The sequence below is a fragment of the Chelonia mydas genome, chromosome 1, assembly GCF_015237465.2.
Source record: "Chelonia mydas isolate rCheMyd1 chromosome 1, rCheMyd1.pri.v2, whole genome shotgun sequence".
Classification (NCBI taxonomy): domain Eukaryota; kingdom Metazoa; phylum Chordata; order Testudines; family Cheloniidae; genus Chelonia; species Chelonia mydas.
The window spans coordinates 154,952,275-154,960,394 of NC_057849.1; the positions used below are offsets into that span (position 1 = coordinate 154,952,275).

Sequence of the window (8,120 nt, forward strand, 5' to 3'; positions counted from 1 at the left end):
AAAAACCTGAGACAGATCATTACCAGTTATTACATGTTATTTGGAAAGTAACTGGCATCAATTTATCCTATATGGCTATTTTGATAATCACCACAGTGATGGACCTTAGTTTATTACAGTCCAGCTGCAATCAAAGCAGTAAATCAAGGTTTTAAATATATTTTTAATCAGATTTAGATACGACTGAAATCCTGCTCTTAGCAAAACACAGCATCTTTCAGAGGTTCTAGCTACTAAAACTGTCCGACACAATATCACAAGCCCATTATTGTACAAACAACTGACAAATGCAATAATTTAGGAGATGATGGCAATTGTAGCTGAACTTAGAACGAACTTTTGTGACATGCTGGGAGCGCTATTTCAGGTGTCCGGGGTTCTCCTTCTGGAAATCAATTATTAGTGACCAGAAACTGGGATAAGAGTGGGATAAGATAAAAAAATATTCAGGAAGCACTAAAGGTCAGAAAGCCAGCCCGTTTCATGAAAGAAAACACAAGGCTTTCAATGAAGCCAGGATGAATTTTTAAAAGTTCCGGATAATAATGAAAGAGTGAAAAGTTAGGCAATAAAGATATTCCTATGTGGTTATATTTAAGTGGACTGTGGGCTAGATTCCTAATTTTCTTGGTCTTTTAAAAGTTTGATAGAAACTGATTCATAAATCACTTGTTGCATTTTGCTAAGGAGAGCAAGATTTGAGTGATTGTCTTTAGGTTTTTTTTTAAACCAGTGATTTTATGCTGTAAAAGGTCTTTTCCTTTGTCAGTTGCTGAGCTCTTCTGATTGGCTTCCTTCTCTTTTCAAACAAGGCAGTCAGCCAGCAAGCAATCATTTCCCAGCAAATATACAATTGTTTCTGTGATTGTCTGCACATTCTTACTCCCAATGAAGTAAATGGGAGTTTTCCTGGTGATTTCTGAGTGGGAAAAGAGTTGGGCCCTTCGTTCTGAGACTGTGGTGGCGAGTTATTTTGCCTTAGGGCTCGATTAATGAGCTAGTAGTATCCTTTCTATTTTACATTATGTGTAACTTGTGGGGGGGGGGGGTGGGTGGACTTTGGGCATGTGTGTGCGCCATTTATAGCCCTAGCAAAGTCTGAAAAGCCAATTCACTCAGAGCCGGCTTTTATTCCAGAGCCATTAGCAATTTTCACCATCTATGGGTGAACCACAGCAACATTAGCTTGCAAACATCCATTGCCACCTAGGGTGACCAGATAGCAAGTGTGAAAAAATCAGGACAGGGGGTGGGGGGTAACTGGTGTCTATATAAGACAAAGCCCTGAATACTGGGACTTTCCTTATAAAGTTGTGACATCTGGTCACCCTAGTTGCCAATGGGAAAATGATTAGCCACTGACCTGTCACAGTCTGTGGTAACCTGCTTCCAGATGGCAACTGCAGCTCACTTCTGGCCTCTCTCAACTGCATGTCCCAGTACTTGAGTGCCAAGGGAAGCTCATCACACACTCCAGAAAGGCATCTTTCCTCATACAGAAGTTCTAGAACCACTGACGGTCATCCTAGGTCTGCATGATAATGCAGTCCCATCGCTCCGTGCTTGTGGTCCTGCTCCAGAATTGCCAATCAGCTTACTGGGATTCCACAGCTATTAAAAGCTGCATCAGCTGTCTCCACTGCTCCATATCTCCATGCAGCCTGCATGATCTCCTTAGCAAGCCCTGCTGCCATCGTTTTCTCAGGATGACAAGCAGCTGCTGAAATGCCCTCTGTTGTGTCTGATGTCCTGTATCCGTCTTAAGTTGCATTAATGCCAGCATCTCACAGTAGGAGACATGGTTACCAACAGATTGGGACGGAGGTCCATCCTGGACAGAAATCTAGAGAGTGCCAAACAAGAAGTACTTCACTGAGTTGGTGGGCTAAGACCACTTCCACACAGGTGCCCAGGTTGTCCCAATATATGCTTCCACAAAATAATAATTCATAGAGCGGCGCAGCTTAGAGTAGGACTAAGAACTATGGGACGCGCTCCCAGAAGTTCTACGGCCTTACAGGCACGAGTACAGTACCAGTGTGGATGCAGCAATTCCACTGTGGCTTTGCAGTGAGGACACTCACACTGCTGCTTGGCCAACCTGGGTGCCAATCACTTGAATGACCAAAATCATGTGACTGTAGTGAAGGGTGCTGGCACTCTGACTGAATTCTTCTACGTACCCATAGAAGAGATATAGCACAGGCAGGGGCAATTCAGGTTGCCCTACACTGCCCCAGCAACACACTTCAGCTTGCCCTGGAGAACTGACATCTAGGGTTTAATGGTGGATTGAGGCAATATAGCCATTCTTTGTTAACTTCACTGGCAAGGGTGACATGATTGTGTGGATTCTTATCTGCTGGGAACTGGGCTGGTGCCATTAGGTTAATTTCAGATAGACCTCATGTTGTAGCAACTTTTGGTAACTACAATTCTGGACTGGATTTGAACTCGCCACCTTGAGAGAGAAGGCTCTATATTTCACCAGCTATTTCCTTCCCTGTCCAGTTCCCTGCAGAAATGCTGTCTCAAAGTTCTCTTCATTGAACTATCAGAGCCAGCTCAGTTTAGTCATTTTTATTCTGGTTCTTTTTTAACAACACTCTAAAGGTGGGGGAAAGGGTGCTAGAGGGTTCAGTCTGAATTTGCAGATTGCGAACTTCAAGATCCCCAACCATATATAAATCCACTTAACTGCTTCTCCCTCATGCATATGCCAGACAGCAATGGAAGAAATACAATCCTCAAAAACATTATAGCAACTGCACATAGTTTGCTTCCCCTGTTTTAGGGTTAACATTTGCTACATTTCAGTCCCTGTTGCCCCCTTGTCTTTAGAGGAATTTCCAATAGGCTTAGAAAAAAGGACAGTGAAACTGGTCATCATTTAATATTTTGCACAATCATTTTAATAAGCCTCCAACAAAGCCAACATGTAGCCATTTGATTTAAGTACAGGATATGCTCGGATTGCTTCTGAAGGTAACATGAAGCAAAGAAAGAAAGCAGAGTGACTAATGAGATGACTGAGACTTTCTGAAGTGGAAAGAATAGTTAGATTAAGTGTGCAAAGAGTGTGAAATAGGCCACTGAGTCAGCGCTAATGCTTATTGACTGGGCTTTGGGTCATATCCACAATGTTAATATTTCTGTAACTTTTTTAGACAAATGTCCTTTCTATCTTAGTCCCTTCTGTACAGCTCTGGTGTGTGTCAAAGATCTCATGTTACTTTGCAGAGAGGTTAGAGATTAATAACCCGTGTCTTGCCCAATATTCCCACTCAATAAAATACATTTTAATACTCAAGGCTGAGCAGGAGTGATTATTAAAGATACAATAACTGCTCTGATTACACATAGTTGTAAACTGGTAGGGCTGAGACTAATTACTTTGTATTTCACTTTGGGAAATGGATACCATGAGTAGGAAACAGAGTATTAACCCAAATTCTGTTCTATATTTAGCTTCAGAGTATCTCATTGTCCACATGTCCAGAATTCTATCCCTTATCAATTTTTGTTGATCATTGGATTTCGTTCCAATTTTTCAACAAGCATTTGAATTTTTTTTCCCTGGTAAAATTCCTAATTGAGTAGTGCAAAAAATACTTTCGAAGTAAGCCTGTGCTTGGCTTCCAGCCCTTTGTATGGTAGTATCAATCCCTTGGATGTGACACCAGTAGCCCTTAGGTGATGTATTTTTTCAGTCAGTAAAATAGGCAGGATCACTGTCAAACAGTACGGGGTTTGCAACCTTTTAAAAGTATGTGAAACACTAGTGTCTGTAGAATAATACTGCAGCATAGCTTGTGTGGTACAACATACCATAATAAGGCAGCAGATGGTGCCTAAGTGCAAGCAGCCAAGTTTTGGTGGATCAATCGCCAATAGGGGCAAGAAGTCGGAGGATTCCAGAACAGTTGGGAAGAGTAGGTGGAGAGACAGAGGGGAGAAGCGCCTCGGTGGAGAGGGAGGAGGACTGTGGTGCCCTGGGTGTGGGTGTCTGTGAGCCCAGGGAACAGGCCTGTGATGAACACTGCTAGACTGCAACCAGTGGTGGACACTTTGGATTCAGACTCACATGTGTCCCAAGGGCAGGTGAAGGCTGAGTAGCCAAGGAGCAAGGTACCCCAACAGGTCAGCAGTCCAGACTGAGCAGCCACCAAGCAGCGCGCTCCACCAAGCTAGCGCATTTCTGCTTTATGTGCACCACTGGTGTGATCTGAGGCCGTGTGTGTATGTGTGTGTGTGTGTGCGTGTGAGATGGTTTTGGGTACCTTGGGGGAGGGTTGGGGGTGGGCCGGAAAGGGGAGGGATGGTACCTATTGTTTCACTGTTGCTGTTGAATTCCCTTCAGTCACCCATCCCTTTTCAGCCCATCGGTCTGTACCCATTCCCTTGCTTATATTCCTTTATACAAATGGTCTCAGAATTCCTGTCTGTGAAATTGGGTCTTTGTGTTCGGGGCCTCTGGATCCATGTAAGCAAAGGGGGTCTATGCCCAAACCAAAGAGAAATATGTTCAGGTGCATGCTACCTTAGGACATCTACCAACACCCGTGTCCGGCTCAGAGAAAGGGTAGGGAGCTGGCACAATACGATTATGCTTTATTGTGTAATGTTTCTTGTCCAGGCTGTGAAAAGTGTTACTGAATTGCTTTAACAACAGTTTTCTCAGAAGAATTTTGAACTGCTGAATAAGAAGTCTGATGTGATGTTTCTGTCATCATGATTATCCTTTCCTCTCCAACAACCTTAAATGGCTATATCAATGTGAAACAGGAGCACTTAAATACTACTGTGTTGAAATCACTGGGAAAGAAGAAACTTTCTTTTCTATTTTTGTAATCAAATGTTCTTGAGAAGCTGAGAAAGTACTGATAAGACTACCTGTCTTATCAGTTATATTTCCCAAACATAGAGATAAGCCCCATCTAAAACCTCACTTCTAAATACCATCTGAGTTTAGGAGTGTTTGAAATTCAGATACAAGTAGTGTAACTTGAGCCCATCCCTATCCAAAATATCAGGTTGTTTCTCCTTTATTTCCCAACCTAATTAATAGTTGGCTGAGTAACTTCACCTCTCTGTGCCTCAGTTTCCCCATCTATAAAATGGGGATAATGATACTTGCCTCTTTTCTAAAGTGCTTTGTGACCTACTGATTAAAAAACAATAAAAGCTGGGTATAATTACAATTGGTAGTCTTGTCTAAATGATTTCAGTTTCTGTGGAGCGTGGTTAGGATACAACACATAGGATGCTCATTTTGTGTTTGCTACTATCCTACTAAAGTTTTAAATGTTCTATTCAAAATGTTATGCCTGATTCTTGGTTTATGCAGGTGTAACTCTAGTTGGGGGCAGGGGAAGAGAGAGAAACATCAATCCAAGAACTTAAACCCTCCACTAGCTTTTCACATTGCCTGTGTATCAGAGAGGTGGATGTTAGATCAATTGGGGCCAGAGATCTAACATCTATATGGGCCAGTCTTGTCTCAAGAATACTGGCATATTTTGAGGATATTCACTTCAACACAGTACACAGATGAAGAGTAAGTGATTACTTTTCTAATGACAGCATGTGATTCTGAAATGAAGCTCAGAAACCAGAAAGATCCTGCATATTGAGATTTCAAGACACACGACTGTATGATCAAACATACTTTTTATCCTCTGCTATTTTTTAATATCCACAAACTGAGAGGTTTGGAAGAAACATCTCCAGGTGGAACCCTCAGTAAAGAGAAATTATCTGGTGGGCACATGGCGCAATACTGGTCAGTGATATGCACTGGTCAGTGCTTAATTTGTAACTAAAGAGGTGCCGGGGCTCAAGCAATTAGGTGCCGGGGTTCAAGCATTTTTTTTTTTTTTACTTTCATAACTGACACGGCAAGTCCAACAGTCCTGGGGCTCTGAACTGCCAAGCCGAGAGGCGTCGGGGCTCAGCCCTGGAATAAATTAAGCACTGGCACATGAGAGCTCCAGGCTAGATTCCTGGTCAGGAATGCCTTGGGAAGGAGGAGTGCAGCAGAAGCTGTGCGCTTTTTAGTGATGTAGTGACTGGTACAGGAAGTGATGAGAGCTCAGCGTGGATCCAGTGCAGTCCTTCTGGCCAGAAGGATGGTGGCCATAAACTTATGCCTTTGAAGCATTTGGAGGAATGCTTGAGGCTCTAAGAAATATGCCGAAGATACCCAACCAGCTAAATAGAGATACCACCTTTTAAAGGGAATGCAGAAAGGAGCATTAACTATGGATATTGATCCCCTCTTCCAAATTTCCGAACAGTCTGTTTTAAACCATTTTTTACTCTAAAAATATTCACTAAACTGTACTGTACAAATAGTTTAACATGACAGGGTGTTTTAGAATGCCCATTGCTTAATTTGCTGCATTACTAACTAAAAAGAAACTATTTTATCAGCTCCCTTGAATTCACTGAAATGTGATGAGTCACAGGGTAAGTTGAAACAAATTACATGAATCATGATCTGCACTATTTTTCATAGGCTGTTGTCTTTAGCGGTCTACCATCAAGAACTATGACCCTGATCCTGCAGACAGTTATTACCATGCATAACTGCAGTGGTTCTCAACCAGGGGTACATGTATCACTGTGGGTACACAGAGGTCTTCTAGGGGGTACATCAATTCTTCTAGAGATTTGCCTAGGTTTACAACAGGCTACATAAAAAGCACTAGCGAAGTCAGTACAAACTAAAATTTCATAGCCAATGACTTGTTTATATTGCTCTATAAATACTATACACTGAAATGTAAATACAATATTTATATTCCAATTAATTTATTTTATAATTATATGGTAAAAAGGAGAAAGTAAGCAATTTGTCAGTAATAGTGTGCTGTGACACTTCTGTATTTTATTGTCTGATTTTGTAAGCAAGTCATTTTTAACTGAGGCGAAAGCTGGGGTACACAAAAATCAGATTTCTGAGAGGGATACAGTAGTCTGGAAAGGTTGAGAGCCACTGCATAACTGTAATCCTATGGGTACTCATATAGGACTATTCATATGAATAAAGAGCATGTGAAAGTTGGCCGGAGTACTGCAGAAAGGGATCTGGGGGTCAGAGTGAGTCCTTTGCAAACCCAGCTAAATATGAGTCAACAGTGTAATACTGTTGCAAAAAAAGCAAACATCATTCTGGGATGTATTAGCAGGAGTATTGTAAGCAAGATATGAGAAGTGATTCTTCCACTCTACTCCATGCTGATTAGGCCTCAACTGGAGTATTGTGTCCAGTTCTGGGCACCACATTTCAGGAAAGATGTGGACAAATGGGAGACAATCCAGAGAAGAGCAACAAAGATGACTAAAGGTCTAGAACACATGACCTATGAGGGAAGATTGAAAAAATTGGGTGTGTTTAGTCTGGGGAAAGGAAGACAGAGGACATGGTAACAGTTTTCAAGTACATAAAAGGTTATTACAAGGTGGAGGGAGAAAAATTGTTCTCCTTAACCGCTGAGGATAGAACAAGAAGCAATGGGCTTAACTTGCAGCAAGGGCGGTTTAGGTTGGACATTAGAAAAAGCTTCCTAATGGTCAGGGTGGTTAAGCACTGAAATAAATTGCCAAGGGAGGTTGTGGACTCTCCATCACTGGAGATTTTTAAGAGCAGGTTAGACAAACACCTGTCAGGGATGATCTAGATCAGTGGTAGGCAACCTGCGGCCACTGGGAGCTGCGGGCGGTCGTGCCTGTGGATGGTCAATGTAAACAAACTGTTTCGCGGCCCGCCAACGGATTACCCTGATGGGGACTGGACTAGATGATTTCGCGAGGTTCCTTCCTGGACTATGATTCTACTGCTGGGGTCTCAAACACTTTCATTCTGCAGATCACCAGGAATTCAACATACTGTGACCCCTGGTCTAGTAGTTAGACTGAGTCAGGTCTCTTTGGGCAGGCTATGTAACTGCTTTGTGCCTCAGTTTACCTAACAGTACCCTGACCTGCTAGGACGTGATACTTAATTAAATGTGAATGTTTTCATTAACAGATCCTCAACTGTAATGTGCTACATACCAGATCCTCAGGCATAATACTCAATAAGTCTGATTGTCCTCTGACTTAAACTCGTGTAAATG

At 42.2% G+C, this 8,120-nt stretch overlaps 1 protein-coding gene across 3 annotated transcripts in view; it reads right to left on the reverse strand.

Annotated features, from left to right (window-relative positions):
• PDE9A (phosphodiesterase 9A) overlaps positions 1 to 8,120 on the reverse strand; it is an 86,999-nt gene that overhangs the window by 76,355 nt on the left and 2,524 nt on the right. The window lies entirely within an intron of this gene.